We start from the raw sequence: 17,216 nt of genomic DNA on the forward strand, positions 1-17,216 counted from the left end.
ACAAGTCTGGAAATGTGGGCATTTATATGTACAATGAATGAATTAAAGTGATAAGAAATAAAATATTTAACCTCTATGCTATATCTGTGGTCCATGATATGATCACATATTATCTAGTTAGTGAAGAAGAAGAATGAGTGATTAATTGCTTAAGCTTTTAATTGACAGACATTACCTGCATATTGATACTATGGAATGTCATTTTATAAATAACATTGATATTCATTGACTGAAGGAACTGTAATAAGAATTTGGGTGATATAATAATTTTATATGTTCATTAAATTAATATCCTAAAATTATTTATTAGAAGGGCTAAATATAAATACATAAAGCCCTTTCTTTACAGTGAAGAGTGTGGAGGCCCTTCCAATGTGTTGTACATTAAAAATATTACAGTATTAAAAACTTCTCATTAAAAGAAAAAGCACAATGTACATGATTTGATCACTTTTGAATTAAAATCTGCTGTGTGTTTATCGTAATATTGCTTTAAAAGTATAATCGTGTGCGTAATCTGAGTTTCCACCTCCACTGTGTCGCTATCAAAAGGGCACGCATGCACTGACAAACTCTGAAACGTATTGACATCTACCTGAAATAAACTAACTCTGGTGCATAACCTAGTAAGTTGCTATGGCCAGGGCCAGCCCAGACTCTGTTGGTGCCCTAGGTGAGATTTTAGATTGGCGCCCCAACTCCCCACCCCCTTTTTCAATTGAACTCCAATTTACTGCAAAGAACTAAAAATTCTTTATAATGAATAACAAATAAAAAATTGGACCAATAACAAACAACCAGTTCCAAATGACCTTTTGATTGTTTAAAAAAACAAAAACAAAAACAGGGTTAGGGTAAGGTTAGGTATAATTTAATTACATAATTAAATAAAATTAGCTTGTTTGAGTTTAATTATTAAATGATTAATTAAATTATAACAAAAAATAAATAAAGGAAATGTGGTTTCAAAACTGCACATGCCTGGACCTCTTTGTGGCAAAGTTATCAATGTAATTTATTTCATAAATTGAACGACTAGTTCCATTAATACTTTTAATTATGGCCATAAAATAAAAACAGAAAAGATCAGATGCCATTCAAAATAATTTTTATACTACACTTCACACTTTCCAGTCCTCTTGCAGTGCACAGATACTTTCGAAAAGATAAAATTTTAATGACAAATGTGCCTTTGGCTGACATTTGCTTGTCACTTTTATAACATTTAGGAGGTTTTTCTGATTTTTAAAAAAAAAAAAATTATTTATTTATTTTTGCCATTGACACGCAAGTGCCAGCTTTACAGGTCACATAAAGAGGTTGCACTACAATTATCTGACGGACCCAGCTGTAACATTTTCATCATGGTCTATTCTGTATCACTCATATTAGTCATAGTCATACCTATATTATATAGCCTATATTTGATGTTGTGTTGACATAGTCAACATTTTCAGTTAAAAATGACAATGTGTGGCAAGCGCGAGTATGAAAAAACAGTTGTTCTATAGAATAATTTGCAGAGTTGGAGAACGTACTTTTAAAAGTGTACTTACGTTATTGATTTTTGGAGCTGCAGAGCAATCTGACGATCTTTTTCGTGCACACACAGAAATTGTACATTGAGCGCAAAGAGAACAGGCATGTGTGCGAGCTAGATGTAAAAAAAACTTTGAAAGAGTGCGCATTCTGTGGTGATACCTGTAGAGAGCACATCAATATGAAGACAAAGCCACATCCCGGACATTTTTAGCCAATTTTGAAATCCCAGCCGGACGCTTTTTTCGTTATTTTTATAAGTCTGAAAAGAGGATATGTCCTGGAAAAAATGACGCATGGTCACTGAATGTAACCATTTATCAGTAGAACTGAAAGGATGATAGTGGAACATATTGCTCATTAGAGGGGCGCACAGTAGTCATGAGAGGGCGCACTTCTGATCAAAAAAATAAATCCTCTTGTGTGGCGGCCCTCTGTAATTTTGCGCCCTAGGCAACCACCTATGTTGCCTATGCCACGGGCCGGCCCTGGCTATGGCTACTAACATATCCTGAAAGTTACCTCAGTTTTTGGAACCGAAAGTTGAGGTTATCCACATACTCTGAGTAAACTTACCTGGGTAAGTCACTTAACCTGCTTTCTGGAATACCCCCCTGGTGAAGAAAGAAAGACATACACACCTGGGATATCATGAGGGTGAGTAAATATTGAGAGAAGTTTCATTTTTGGGTGAACTATTCCTTTAAGTCGCAAAAGTCTAAACGCCCGAAATTGCCACATGCTGTTTTCTAAAGGAATTAACAGTGATTGAGCGACACTGGCAAATGGGATCCTTTCACCTCACAATAATGGTAAAATATAATTCTTCTTTAATATATAATTGTTGCTGCTACTCATAAATTACTAATCACTGGTAATAATAATTATTACTACTAATTATTATGCACGCAGTTAACCTGAACATAGATTTGCTGGTATTTATCTATAACACTACATGTTAGCTCACGATTAAACAGTTGTCAATTTATTACATTGATGTCATATGGAGAAATCCCTTTGTCCATTTATAATGCTGCGCCCGTGACAAGGAACCATTCCTCAATATCTTTAAATACACAATCCATGCTAATAAATGATAGCGACAACAGAGAAAACAGTTTATTATGGCATATAACATTCTTTAAAAGAGAATCACTTCAAATGTATAGCTCTGCTTTACACTATGCATCTCAGCCTCGATGTCCTTTGTTTAAATTATAAACACTATAGTCTAATATTAAGTCTGAAATCTTACTCTTGTCTGACAACTCATTAAAATATCAAAATGACAAATTGTAATCAATATAATCGAATCATTCTGTGACTTTTTGTTAGGGATTTACGTAGGTAATCTTGGGGAATCGTGCATGTGTCTTTTTTAGTAGTAGTAGTAGTAGTAATAGGGTTGATCAGTGGTTCTCAACCAGAGGCCTACTTGTAAGACACAGAAAACTTCCATGGGCAGTGCAAAATTACTTAAAATCATGTAAAATAAGTTATTTAAAAAAGAACTTCATTAAAATGCTAAAAACTGCAAAAAAATAAATAAAATAAAAACAAATAAAAAATAATAATAAAACAAAAAAGTAAAGATAGAGACCTACAACTTATGAAATGACAGTTTCTGAAACTTCTGGAATCACAGAATTAATTGTGATCTAATCTGTTATCTAATGACACTCCTACTTTCCGGGGGGAGGTGGCCTTAAAATATTTTCTTGCACAATATCTTGCATTTGAGTAAATAAAAAAATTGAGAACCACTGGTATAGATGAAAGCTGAACTGTGGAAAACATATCACAGTGAAACTGAGGATGGTTGTATACTTACTGGTTGTACTGTCAGATAAAAGAGAGCACCAGCAATGGACTGGCCACTGGGGGCACCGGTACTTTTCCGACTGGGCCGGTCGAGTAGTGGGCTGGTCAGTTGAGTGGGCTGATGTGAGTAAATGATTGCATTTTGAGACCGTTTTTCCCACCCTTGCAACTACAAAATAATTTGTTTATTATTAAATATTAATAATATTATTTAATAAGCTCTTCCATTTACTGCTAGGGAAACACCAATACTCCAAAAGTGTGAAAGAACATACAGGGCATTCACCAGCTGCAGTGAAAGAGCAGAGTAGGACCGGCCCACCGGCACTGCGCTGACGAACTGCCATGCTCTGTGCTCGTGCAGTCCTGTGGTAAACACAGCAATATGGAAACCTTAAATGCTCCATGTAAAGCTTGTTGAAACCAGATTAAACAGCCCCAACATTCTAAACAGCAGTGACGAGGTAAACAGGAAAACATCATGTCATTGACAACTGTAATTACAGGCTTTTCTATTCACTCTTCACATTACATAACACTAACTGTAAAAACTATGGTGACTTTTGCAGAACTATTGTATTTATGATCAATGTTACTATTATTATAATTATATTAAATATTGTATATTAGGAGAAAATAAGCCAATTTTACAGCAGTTGTAGTTTCTACATGGATATTGTTTTTCACTATAAATGCCATAGTTTGTTTTTTAGAAACCATAATTACTTCATTATCTGGTAATGAAGAGCATGGTTTTACCTGAGATTACCATAATACCACAGTTAAACTCTAGATACTATACAAGAACTGTGGTAAATTTTCATAAGGGCAACAAAGGAGAATTTAACAGGCGCTTTAATGCCTGGACCCCCATGAATTAAGGGCAAATGAATTAAGCTGAGATTTTCTCCTCTGTAAATATGTTTAGTTCTAATGAACTCTAATTGAAAAAGCTAATTCAGTAATTAAGAGCTTCATGAAAGATAAATCTGAGTAAAAAATCCCTAAAGAAATCATATTGTTGTCACTCTAGTTACTATAGGTAATGATCTCACAATATTCATTTTAACACCAAACCCAAAAGATGACAGCAATGCAGTGAAAATGTTAGATATTTTACTGTTTTTTTTTTTTTTTTTTCATTAATTAATTAATTTATTTTGGGCAGCCATTTTCTAAAAGCTTCTCCTCTAAACATTCAATGTGAATAGGATCTACATTTTGGTCTACTTTATTAGCAAACCAGTAGCCATAGTCAAGAAGCCATCGGAGCACCATAAATACACATCCGTACACGGACTCCAGTGCATGGTGGGTAAAGAGTCTCTTCAAAATACGACCATTTCAGCAGGCGGGTTTTTGATGTCAGTTCTGTAATGTCAGGGTCAGATCTTGGCATCTCCCCTGGTACTCCAGGCACACGAACCAGAGTTGCTCAAAAGTGTTCATCAGGTGAGTATGTATCCTCAGACCAAGTGAAGGAATCCCTGACTAGAGAACTCCACCAAACAAAAAGCACAAATTCCCTTGAAAGAGTGAAGTATGCACTGACCACAAACATTTCTATGTTGTGAGAATGTAGGAATTTCATCAAGGTAGTCTTCCTAGGTGACATGTTATATTCAGATTTGCAATTTTTCAGGGCATAGTGGAAACTCCAGCACCTCTCTTTCCTCCAGGCCATTTGCTCTCCACCATGTTCATGCCTTTAAGTGCCTTTAGATCTGACACCAGTTCAGCATTTGTTCGCAGTGGAAAATCCTGACCACACAGGTTGATGACATATTTTCACTTGACCTCAGACTCTAGAATATCAGACAGGTGTGAGATGCCTGCATACTGCACCCTCTCCAGTTTCGAGGCAATGAAGACGTGAGGGATGCAGCAGGCCAGCCCTTTTATAGCCATAATAAAGTCATCTGAAGACTTCAGGTCATAATGTATGTGATATACATTATGAGGCATATAAATGGCCTTTAGCAACCTCTCCTCAGCCCTGTATTACATTATAGCCCTTTGGTTTCATAAACCAATCACAATTGATGATGGCATTGGCAATATGCTTGTCAGACTGCCAAAGAAGAAACATTTTCCAGACTGCTAAAGATATGTTCAGTTCCACAGGTTCCATGTCATAAATTGCTGAGCAATTAATGCCATATTCATTTACTCTTGAAAATATAATTGTAAAAGAACATATAAGAACTGTCAATGTTAAAAAGAAAAGTATGACATTTTTCAGTTTGCACATAATCCACAATCTTCTCATTCTGTAGGGAAAAACAGAGGCTCATAATGATCAGCTATAGAAAAATGAATGTTGCAGGTCTGTGTTAAAAAGCACTGTAGAATGTTTTTAAAAAAATATCTACTTCTGAGGATGCTTAATATATTTTCAGGCTTGAAAGCATCATCTCAGAAAATCCACTCAAAAAGTAACCTACCTTAAATAGACAAGTCATATCTCAAATGAAAGCTCTCATTCTCAGGAAGATGATTGTAGTTTATTTTGTTGCCATAATACCACAGTTTGAATTATCTAAAAAAATATCACAAAGTGAAATTTTATTTCGGTAAGGCATGAAATGCAAATGTCTCTGTTCTTTGCTGACTACTGATCTGTAAGCCTCAAAATTTATATCAAATCTTACCTTGGGTAGTTAGCTTTAAATGTAAAGAAATTACTCATTCACTTGTTTGTTAGCCTGCTTGTAAGAGTAATCCAATGTGTCCAAAAAATTTAGAACAAAATATGAAGTTCGGTAGAAAAGTATGAGAAACAAATCATCAGCAAAATAGGTTCTCATCTATAGAAGATTAAATGTTATGCATCATTGTGAAGCTGGGATTCTCTGCTTTCCAATGACACCAAGATATTCAACAAAACAGTGTGAAAGCTCTCAGCACTTCAAAAAAAGACTTGTTGTCTATGGGTGAGGGCTAAAATGCATTAGAGCACCACCTACATTTAAGATCAGTATAATGTGATGGAAGGTGATAGAGGGGGAAAAAAAATATTCTAGTACTTGTTGCCATCCAGTAAAATAAAATAAGACATTTTGCTTGAAAATTGAAGACACAGAACTGAAATTACATCCTTTTAAACTTTAGGCACAAAAAAAAAAAATAAAATAAAAAAAAAAATTATGTTTTATGTTTATCATAAAATTGTAAACATGTACAATGTTATTCATTAATTACTGCAATAATCTACCACCCCTGGAGTGCGCGAGTTCGAATCACAGCGTGTGCTGAGTGACTCCGGCCAGGTCTCCTAAGCAACCAAATTGTCCCGGTTGCTAGGGAGGGTAGAGTCACATGGGGTAACCTCCTCGTGGTCGCTATAATGTGGTTCGATCTCTGTGGGGCGCGTGGTGAGTTGTGCGTGGATGCCGCAGTGTATGGCGTGAAGCCTCCACACGCGCTATGTCTCCGCGGTAATGCGCTCTACATGCTACATGATAAGATGCGCGGGCTGACGGTCTCAGACTGGTGCGGAGGCAACTGAGATTCGTCTTCCGCCACCTGGATTGAGGCGAGTTACTACGCCACCACGAGGACTTAGAGTGCATTGGGAATTGGGCATTCCAAATTGGGGAGAAAAAGGGGAGAAAATCAAAAGAAAAAAATTATTACAATAATTTCTTAAAATGTAGGGGGTTATCTGTACAATTAGGCAATTTTTATGAAATTAGTCCACTGTATGTGTGAACAGGGAGCTTTAAAATTTGAGTGTGAAAAATTTCAGACGGCAGCCCAAAAATCCTGCAGATAATAACCAAAGATTTTTGATGTCACTGATATCAGTGCGATTGGTCTTGAGGTACTGTATCAAGTTTAAATGTACAGAAGCACAACAGAAATTTGAGAGCTATGAAACGGGACGTTTTCAGCTTAAATTGTTATTTTGTTTCTCATACAAAGCTATTTTATGTCTTCAGAAAACTTGGAATATAGTACACATGTCATGTGGACTATTTTTTTATGCTTTTCACTGGCATTTTTGGAGCTTGACAGTATAAATCACCATAAATTTGGTTGAATGGAAAAGAGCAACTGGATAATTTAAAGAATGCATGGCTGATAAGACAGTAGCCTAACCATAAACTCAATGTTTATTTGATCGGGTTGGGCTCTTGAATAGCCAAAACTTTGATTCATTCTCATGAAACCAGTCAAGAAATGGTCCTGTTTCACTCAGAAAGAAACAAATAAGATACTATATTTTGCAAATAGAAACTGAAGCCTATTTTTCAAGCCATTAAGAGTTTTTAAAATGTGACATTATTTTAATTAAAGAGCACATTTCACCCCCCAATTCTCATAATTGCATGTCCAAAAAAAAAAGAAAAAAAAAGAAGATGGGCATTATGATATTCTCATTACCGCAATGTGAATAAAATTATTTATTTCAATTGTAATGTATACTTTTTATTCTATACATCATAGTAGGACTCCCTTGGTTCTGCCTTTCATTTTTACTTAATTTAAAAACATTGTAAAACAGCATATATTTACTTTAATTCAGACAAAAATACTGTTACATTAATGAGAATCATCACTTAAAAGATTGGAAAAGTAAAGTAAAACTTTAAAAGTAAGAAGAATTTGGGGGTAAAATGTACTTAAGTGTCTTGAAAATAACGGTTACAATAAAAAAATTAAAAAAAATAAAAATCTTATTGGTCTTAAATGTAAGCTTAATTTTCTTTATGCAAAATATAACTTATTTTTCTTAGTATTGATTTAGAGTCAGATATGACCAAGACATTTTCTTGACAGGTTACGTGAGAATCACCAATTTATAAATAGGTCTACTCTTGAAATTGCTTAGGCAGGAAAAAGAGAAGAGTACTTTTAAACTAAGTTTAAAGAAAACATTCTTTATATCTTCCTCAGTCTAATACTGTAAATACACAGAACATACAAATTGTATATCACATTTATTTACAACATACATTGTAAGGTCACCGTAAAGATTTCTTTAAATGAAACTGATGTTCTTTAAATAGAAAAGATGTAGAATTAACCTAGCTATATTAACATTAGTGAAACTTACCTACTTGTGTCATTACCACGCTGTCATCAGAAAACATATGTGATACTCTGTGTAACTGCTAAACAAAATCAAAATGCAAATTCCAGAGAGATAACAGTGGCAAACTTCATAGTGGATTAACGCAGATCCAAGAAAGAGAAATATTCAAATCCTATTTGTGAACTAACATCAGACAGAACTTGTTTCCCCTGTACAAATCAGTGAAAATTCCTCCTGCCCACACCAGTTGATGCTTTACAGGTGCTGGTCAGTAAATGTAGGGTAAGGATAAAATAAGAAGCATGTGAAAATGCAATCCTAAAATAAGGATCCACATTAAGTTTGCAGTATTGTGCTATTTTAGCTAAAATACTGTCTTATAATTTTTTTTAAGACTGTTACAATGCAATAGGTAAGGAATGACTGATCATCAGGCAATCAGAATGTCTTTCTGTGTGCATATGTGTACAAAAATGTCATCATTTATTATTGCACCCATCTTTTATTATTTAAAACATAAACAGAGCCATCTTCCCAAACATCCTGTTCACTTGTTTGCCAAAATGTTTATGTAATTTACATGTGTTACTTAAGAGGTGAGTTGGGCCACTCATCCCAATCTCCATGGTGTGAAAACATGGTGTAACGAGGTTCAGTAATGAGGAAGTGGGAGGCGGCGATTCCAACTCAGGAATGTTACTTTATTTCAGTAACTCTCGCCTCTCTCCATAGTTTTAGCAGGTTGAGGTGGTAAATCTGACGTGCTCCACCACTATCCATATGCGTCACCTCATAATCGACTTCCCCGGTTCGCCGTGTGACCTCAAAGGACCCTTGCCACTTTGCGAGTAATTTAGAGCTTGATGTGGGTAGTAATACAAGGACTTTATCTACCTGTGTAAATTCCCATAGCCAAGCCGCTGTTACACAGCCAGGATTGACGTTCTTGAGCCTGTAGCAAATTCTCCTGTGATAGCTGCCCCAATTAGTTTTGCTCTCAGGTCAAGAACGTATTGAATTTCGTTTTTGCTGCTTGAAGGTCCCTCTTCCCAATTTTCCCTCACAACATCTAAAGACATCTACATACTCTTCACGACATGCCTCCGCAACACTACGTGCTGAGATGTCGCGCAAAGGCACTGCTTCCGGATATCGTGTTGCATAGTCCACCAGAACCAACACAAAGTGATGCCCACGTGTTGTCCGCTCTAATGGCCCTTCGAGGTCCATACCAATTATTTTGAAGTGGACCTCGATCAAAGGAAGCAGGCGCAAAGGCGCTCTTGGGGTGGCCGGCAGATTCACCAGCTGACATTCACGGCATTCCGCACACCATCTGCGAACATCTCTGTGTATGCCTGGCCAATAGAAACGGGCCATTAGACGGTTCAGTGTTTTTCTCACCCTAAGTGCCCCGTCATCAGAGCATGATGAGCTGTCTGGAATAACATTTCCTGATGTCTCTTCGGTATCAACTGCTGGGTTGTATCCTCTTTTGTCTGAGCATCCTGCGTCACTCGATACAACTGATCAGTTATAATAAAAAAGTACGGATATGTGAGTGCAATGTCCGAACGGAGGCGCTGACCATCAATCATTTTCACTTGATCAAAGGCGTGCCTCAGGATCTCGTCTCGTGTCTGCTCCTGAGGGAAATCCCCAGCAGGGAAGCCGGGACTTCCCACTCCCTTGCGTCATCCTGATGCGGAACTGACACAGACAGCCCCAGCTTTGCCTCCCTAGCCAGCGAAACGCACACCACACACCGAAACACAAACCCCCCAATATCGACTGAAATGCCAGCCAATTTGCACCCAAAATCAGTGGATGGGTGAGACTAGGGCTAACCGCCGCATCTACTCTATATTTTTGCCCCTGAAATTGAATAGCAACAGGCACTAAGGGATACTCGTGAAAGTCCCCATGCACACATTTCACCTTCACCCTACGTGCTGTACCCAAAGCCTACCGTTGAACCAAACATTGGTGCATCGAGGTTTGATTACAACTCGATTCCACCAAGGCTTGGTATGTGCCCCCTTGAATACTCACAGGTATCTGGTACATCCCTGCTCAGCCGGGGGCGGCATACGGCACGTCGGGGACCTGGACCGACATGCCCACATCCATTGCCAAACATTGGTCCTAGAAGTGGCCCACCTCCCTGCTGCGCCAGCACACCGGCCCAGACTTTCGCCCTGCACCTGCGGCTACAGATTCTCCAACCTGGCAGGTTAGAGGTGCCCGGATCCCCCTGGGCCCATGGAGTGGGGTTTGGGGGAATAAACCCCTGTCTCCTGGGAGCAGGGATGGGAACAGGGCAGGGTATGGGAAGAGACAGCAGGAGACGAGAGAGAGAAAGCTTGGACCTCTCCCGGATACGCTGTCAAGTGGTCCTCAGTCAGGCGGACTGCATCCTCCAGCAATGTCAGGTGGTGGCACCGGACCCACTCCGTGGTCCTTTGGGCAGCCGATAGACAAACTGTTCCAGCACCACCAAGTTGACAATTCCCCCCAATGTTGTGGCCCTCTTCTAGCAACCACCTCCGGCAGGCATCACGCAGATGTGGGGGGAAAGCAAATGGGCGGCCGAATTCCCCGTAAGTCAGCACCCGAAAGCACTTATGATGTTGCTCGGGGTTCCGGCTGACCCACTGTAGGATGGCCCCCGACAAAAGCGGTAGCAGGCGGACCGCCCACTGTGTCTGGGGCCAGCCCGACCCTGCAGCGGCCCGCTCGAACAGTTCAGTGAAAGCTTCAGGGTCATCCTGGGGACCCATCTTGGCCAGGGTGATCTGAGGTGGGGGTCCCACGGCCGGGGTCGCTCCTGGTGTACAACACGGCAGCAAGCTCTAGAACACCCACCGGTCCTCTGCCTGGGCTTGTAGGAGTGCCTTGAAACGTTGCTCCTCAAAGCGTTCCACTCGAAGCTCCAGAAGGGCCTGGTGTTGAGTCTAGTGGATGCCAGCGAGCGTCTTGATGATGTCCGCCAACAGCAAGGACTCCATGACGACGTATCTCCTTCAATCCAGGGTTTCGGCACCAGTGTAATGAGGTTCAGTAATGAGGAAGTGGGAGACACTGATTCCAACTCAGGAATGTTACTTTATTTCAGCACAGTCAACACGTTCGCTCACAGCGTAACAGTGACGCTTCTAAGCAAAACTCGAACAGTTATGACATGGCAGCGGCCAACACACGAGCAGCTTCTCAGCTCAGCTTCTCGACCGGTGCTGTCTCCTCTCATTAAAAGCCCCAGTCACTCCTCACTGAAATGCAAGACAGGTGTTAAGCACAGGTGGCAATCATTCACCACTCATCTCCCTCGCTTTACTCTCCACAGCACAGTGCTCAGTCAACCCCCCCCCCCCCCCCCCCTACACATGGGTCACAAAAAGTACAACAAATATTTATTTCTTAACAGATTTTAAAGTAAATTAAAACAATTATTACCAATAACCCCCAAAGTGTCAATTTCTTAAACTCATTTTCTGTCTGTCTCTTGTCCACAATATTAATTATTTTTATTCATGTTGTTCCATTGTTATACCACCTGTCACTTTTATTGCAATAGATGCTGCTCTTGAATCATCAAAGACAGAAGTTTGAAGGATTTCTGTTCTGAGAATACAAATAAATGTAGGGGGACAAATTTGCAAATCAAAGCAGGAGGATTATGTCAGCCTCAAATACTCACTCATCAATGATGTGTTCCTTAAGAGCAACAGATAGGACCCCTGTGCTAAAGCAACACATTAGAATAGGCATAATTACTGAAAAATATTAGACTGCACATGTAGGGTACAATGGGGCTAAAGGCTCCATGGGTTAAAAGGCTCCATTGATTTTATTTTCTCCCAAAACATTAAATAGCAACAAAAAATACCACAGCACTTTATTAAACACCTGTTTGTCACTATACATTGCAAAATTTACCTGATCCATTAGATCTTTGTGTGTGCTGTCTACAGGTTGATTTTGAGGCTATTTTTTAATATTTTTTAAAAAGTTGCAAAGTTATGTAGCTAATGAAAATCCCTGAAATTTCTTTTGAGAGAAAATACTAATTTATCATTTTCAGTTTTGTTTAAGGTCTTTAAATCAAACATCTCTGTGATGCACGCTCATGAGAGGGATGACATAAGCTTGCTGGTTAGGTCATGTTTTTGTAAACGTCATTGTTTACAAGAGGAACGCTGTACAAAAATGTAATTGTCTTTGCTTTAGATTTGTATTTGTACATGTACACCACCATGTCTCCACAGATCTCTGCCTCCCCGAGACTTGTGATTGCGCCGCTGCTGCAGCCTCCTCCAACTCCTTCCGTTCCTCATCGGTGTATTCAGGCTCAAATAGGTAGGGTTGGGTGAAAAACTCTATCTCCTCTTCTCTTCTCTTCTAAAATCAATCCTCCGACATCGTGTTTGAAATAGTTTTGGACTGTTTTGGTTTGTGAATGGTGCTTGGTCTGTGCAAGTTTCTCTTGTAAACAGTGATGCGCTTCCTGCCACCTCCTCCACGCGTGACTTTACCAACGAGCTTACGTCATCCCTCTCATGAGAGCGTGTCACAGAGATGTACGGAAGTGAACATTTGTAGTTAAAAGTATATAAGTATTGTTTTGTTTCTAAAAATAATTAATCGTTTGGGTTCAGAAGAATATTATTTGTCGACTGGAGATGTGGATTATTTTGATGCACCCTAAATATGCATTTTGGACCGTCAACAAAATGGAGTACATTCACTTGCATTGTTTAAAGGAGGCAGCCTGAAATGAAATCCTAAAAATCTTAAATTCTGTTTTGATGAAGAAAGAAACTCAGATACATCTTGGATGGCCTGAGGGTGAGTAAATTATCAGCAAATTTTCATTTTTGGATGAACTATCCCTTTAAAGAATTTAAAAACACACACAACCCCCTTCCTCCAACAGTTTACTCAAAAGAAAAACAACATCCCTCTCTGTTGTTTAACTGTATCAGTTACATTTTGGAACTTTGTCTTGTTGCATTTACCATGTTACTTACTCCTTAGGATCAATTGCTCACTGTATGTAGCATTCCTCATGTGTAAGTCGCCTTGGTTAAAAGCAGCTGGAAATGATATTACACCCCATATTCCATTATGTTCAGAGCTCTATTCATGTTTACACGGCAGGGGGCGACAGAGTGTACAACCAGCCCCTCAGTATTTACACTGCTTTACTGTATGAGAATACTTTCTTCATACTTTACCTTGTACACAAATGGTTTTTGCATACATACTACTGAAAACCTTGCATACATAATGAAAATGGCAACCTTGCACTAACACATACAGTATATGTCATAATAAACCTTTACACCCCAGTGCTGGCTGTTCCCTGACAGCACAATTACTTCATTATTAAGCTGGTGAGGTTGTCTCACATGTTTGTATATAGTCAATAGGTGATGTGATTGTGTAATTTTGTGTTCCTGTTCTTGTCACTTGCTGGTAGGCTACAATATCTTTGCTGTTGACATCCAAAAACCATGTCGATTACATGAATGATCATTTAGCTAGTTCATAACATAACATTACAACTTTGTAAACATCAGCTTTTTTTAAATGGACATACAATCTAAAGTAGCACATATTTGAATAGAATAAAAACAATTCATAACTTGTTAACATAAGATGCCCTTGGATGAAGGCAGGGGGTTAACCGGCTTTAATATATTATTACCTATGACCTAATCCAGGCTAATTCTTCTGTGACCTATTGAGCAACACTGCTTAATTACATCAGCACATCAGGAGATAACAGCGCAGATCAGAGACGGAAGATAGGGGTTTATTAGAGACTTAAGCAAACATTATATGTTATATTGCAGGGCAAACAAACAGCCCTGTGTGTGAGCATGTTTGAAAGTCAAAAGGTGTGCTAGACAAAGCTGACTTCTATTACTTTTTTTTTATTCCATCCATGCTGTTCCATTGTTATAACACATCTCTTTCGCCTCCCATCTTTTTTCTCTCTCTTTCTCTCCTGTTAATGACACCAGCATTACCACTCAAGTTACCAAAATTGTTTAGTTACGACACTATTTGAACTCGCTGCCACACGGTCACGTGGTAAATTAGTGCTCAATAGTTCCAAATAAATCTGTCTGAATGGGTTTAAGTGGGACAGACAGCATCAGCGACTGCATTTGCAGCAATTTTCGGTAAATATTAATGCATAATGTGCAGTGATTACTACACTGACTACATTTATATTAGCATTTTTTTCTGGGGAGTGATGGAGAGACAGCATTAATTAGTTTTTCTGTGTTTAATTTTGGAAGGAAGGGGGATTACTCCCATAACGTAGAATACATTTAAAATATGTATGTATTCATATATTCATAATTACTCACATACTAAAGTTATCTTATGTCAAGACATTCACATAAGCATGCACAACAAGTGAATATCAATGAATGCAAGTAACTACTTAATTTAACCCAAGAAAGAAGTTTGGTCAATAGTGCAAAATAAACAAGACAACCAATTGCATTCAACAAAACATTTTATTATATAATATATCTAGGGAAAGGGTAGATAAGTTTGTCCTTGAATGGGCAATCTTCATAGAAAGTCACTGCAACGGTGACCATGGATCAACCACTCCTCCCGACTGCATCGACTTAGTTATTTTACCAGTTCTGCTCATTCTTCCAGGCCCCTTGGTCTCTGATTCATGCCGAGAGGTGCCACCCACCTCGGCTAAGGTCAATGACACTGTCCCCATGGAGCTCACATGCACCTGATAGGATAAATCACCATACCCCCTGTTATTTTTGCACCTCCACTTGCTTTCAAGGTGCCACCCTCCTCGGCTTCAGTCATTGCCACAGTGACCATGGATCAACCGCTTCTCCTGACTGCATCGACTTCGCATCATGTGTGCTGAAATAAAGCAATGTAACTGTATTCTAAATACCAATGATTTAAATTGTAACTGTAGTGGAATACAGTTACTTATATTTTGTATTTTAAATACGTATTCCCATTACATGTATTCCGTTACTCCCCAACACTACCCCTTGGGCTCTGCTTCATGCCGGGCAATCTTCATAGAAACTCATTCGACCTCCTACAGGGAAAGAAAGATGGCAGAAAGCAGTGTTCAAAATAGCCATTGCATTCTTTCTTTCACCGCAACAGTAGGAAGAAAAGGAGATCTGGAAACCTGGCATGAGTGCTCAGTAAACTTCACTGGATGATGACTGCTCAAAACATCTCCTGACACACATGCAAGAACCACAGAGTAAAATTCTTATCCATAAAATGATAGCAAAAACATTCAAACTCCATGCCACAAGTTATGCTACAGTTACTTGAATTTTTGAGTGAGGGCATTCCACTGCCAGAAGCAGAGATTGGTGGAAGATGCATTCAGATCTTTTACTTAAGTACTGAAGTACTAATAGCACACTGGGAAAATACTCCACTACAAGTAGACGTCCTGCATTCAGAACCTTACTTAAGTAAAATGATGTAAGTATTATCAGCAAAATTTACTTAAAGTACCAAAAGTAAAAGTATTTACTCTGCAGAAAAACTTTCCCTGTCAGTGTTTTACTATTATATCTGATGTTTTTGGATTAACATTACTGCTGCAATAATGTGTATGTTGCATTTTACTGCTGTAGATTTTTAAGGTTGAGTTCATTTTAATTACTTTATATACTGTTGGGTAGTTTAATCTACAGCAATGCATCATATTCTATCATCATATGTTTGTAGCGTCGCTGTGAGAACCAAGTATCTAAAAAGTCAGCTTTTCATGATCTCAGAAAAACAGCCCTGTCTTCATCTTTGTGACAATGTATTTTCTAGCTAATCCAAGGGTTTTTTTAAATAGTTTATTTAGCTTAAGAAGTAGGAGAATTTTCTCAACCCATAAAGGAACACTTAACCTTTCAGTTTATGTCAAACATTCAAAATCACCACATTTGGAGATACATGGTTTTCACTGGACAGGAAGGGTATGAAAAATTGTATATTGAAAAGTAACTACTGTAGTAACTAAAGCTGTCAGACAAATGTAGTAGAGTAAAAAGTACAATATTTGCCTCTGAGATGTAGTGGTGTAAATGTATAAAGTTGCATTAAATGGAAATACACAAGTACAAGTACCTCAAATTTGTACTTAAGTACAGTACTTGAGTAAATGTACTTACATTCCACCACTGGTAGCAGACACCGGGTTTCAGGTCGAGTCGAGCCTGTTGCTGCTGGAGAGAACTGGGAGTAGTAAAGAAAGATGAAACTATGTTAAAGTTAATACATTGAAGGACATAGATTAAATACACATCGAAAGCCAATGTTTTCCAAAGATTTTAATGAGGTAGAGATTATAAAAGTGAGAGTACACACCTACAGTTAGGTCCATACATATTTGGACACTGGCATGAATTCTGTCCAGTACATTGAATCTGAAATTAAATAATGACTATGGACTTCAAGTGCAAACTCTTGGGTATTTTCAGATGTATCAAGTGAACCATGTAGTAATTATAGCTATTTGACAGACTGCCAATTTCAGAGGACCAAAATGTATTGCACAAGTTCCTATAAACCTAAATAAAATGATCATATTTAGTACTTGGTTGCAGATTCTTTGAATTTGATTGTCATGTATTCCCTGTTTTTGTCTAGACTTTTATGTTGAAATTCTTGTTTAGTTCCCCGTTCCTGTTTCCTGTGTTAGTTTTGTAGTCCTTTGTAGTTTTATTTCATGATTGGTTCTCCCTGATTGTTTCCCCAGGTGTTTCTCGTTCCTTGATTGTTTCCCCAGGTGTTTCTCGTT

At 38.4% G+C, this 17,216-nt stretch overlaps 1 long non-coding RNA gene and 1 pseudogene across 1 annotated transcript; both read right to left on the reverse strand.

The window, feature by feature from the left end:
- Positions 1-4,515: 4,515 nt before the first annotated feature.
- LOC127430932 (beta-1,3-galactosyl-O-glycosyl-glycoprotein beta-1,6-N-acetylglucosaminyltransferase 4-like) lies at positions 4,516-11,178 on the reverse strand (annotated as a pseudogene).
- A 3,740-nt stretch (positions 11,179-14,918) lies between these two features.
- On the reverse strand, positions 14,919-17,216 carry LOC127430885 (uncharacterized). Its single transcript, XR_007895509.1, has 3 exons — positions 16,588-17,216; positions 15,418-15,497; positions 14,919-15,310 (listed from the first exon to the last, which is right to left on the reverse strand). It is a non-coding gene; the product is annotated as an uncharacterized LOC127430885 (long non-coding RNA).

The sequence above is a fragment of the Myxocyprinus asiaticus genome, chromosome 40 (assembly GCF_019703515.2).
Source record: "Myxocyprinus asiaticus isolate MX2 ecotype Aquarium Trade chromosome 40, UBuf_Myxa_2, whole genome shotgun sequence".
NCBI classification, from domain to species: domain Eukaryota; kingdom Metazoa; phylum Chordata; class Actinopteri; order Cypriniformes; family Catostomidae; genus Myxocyprinus; species Myxocyprinus asiaticus.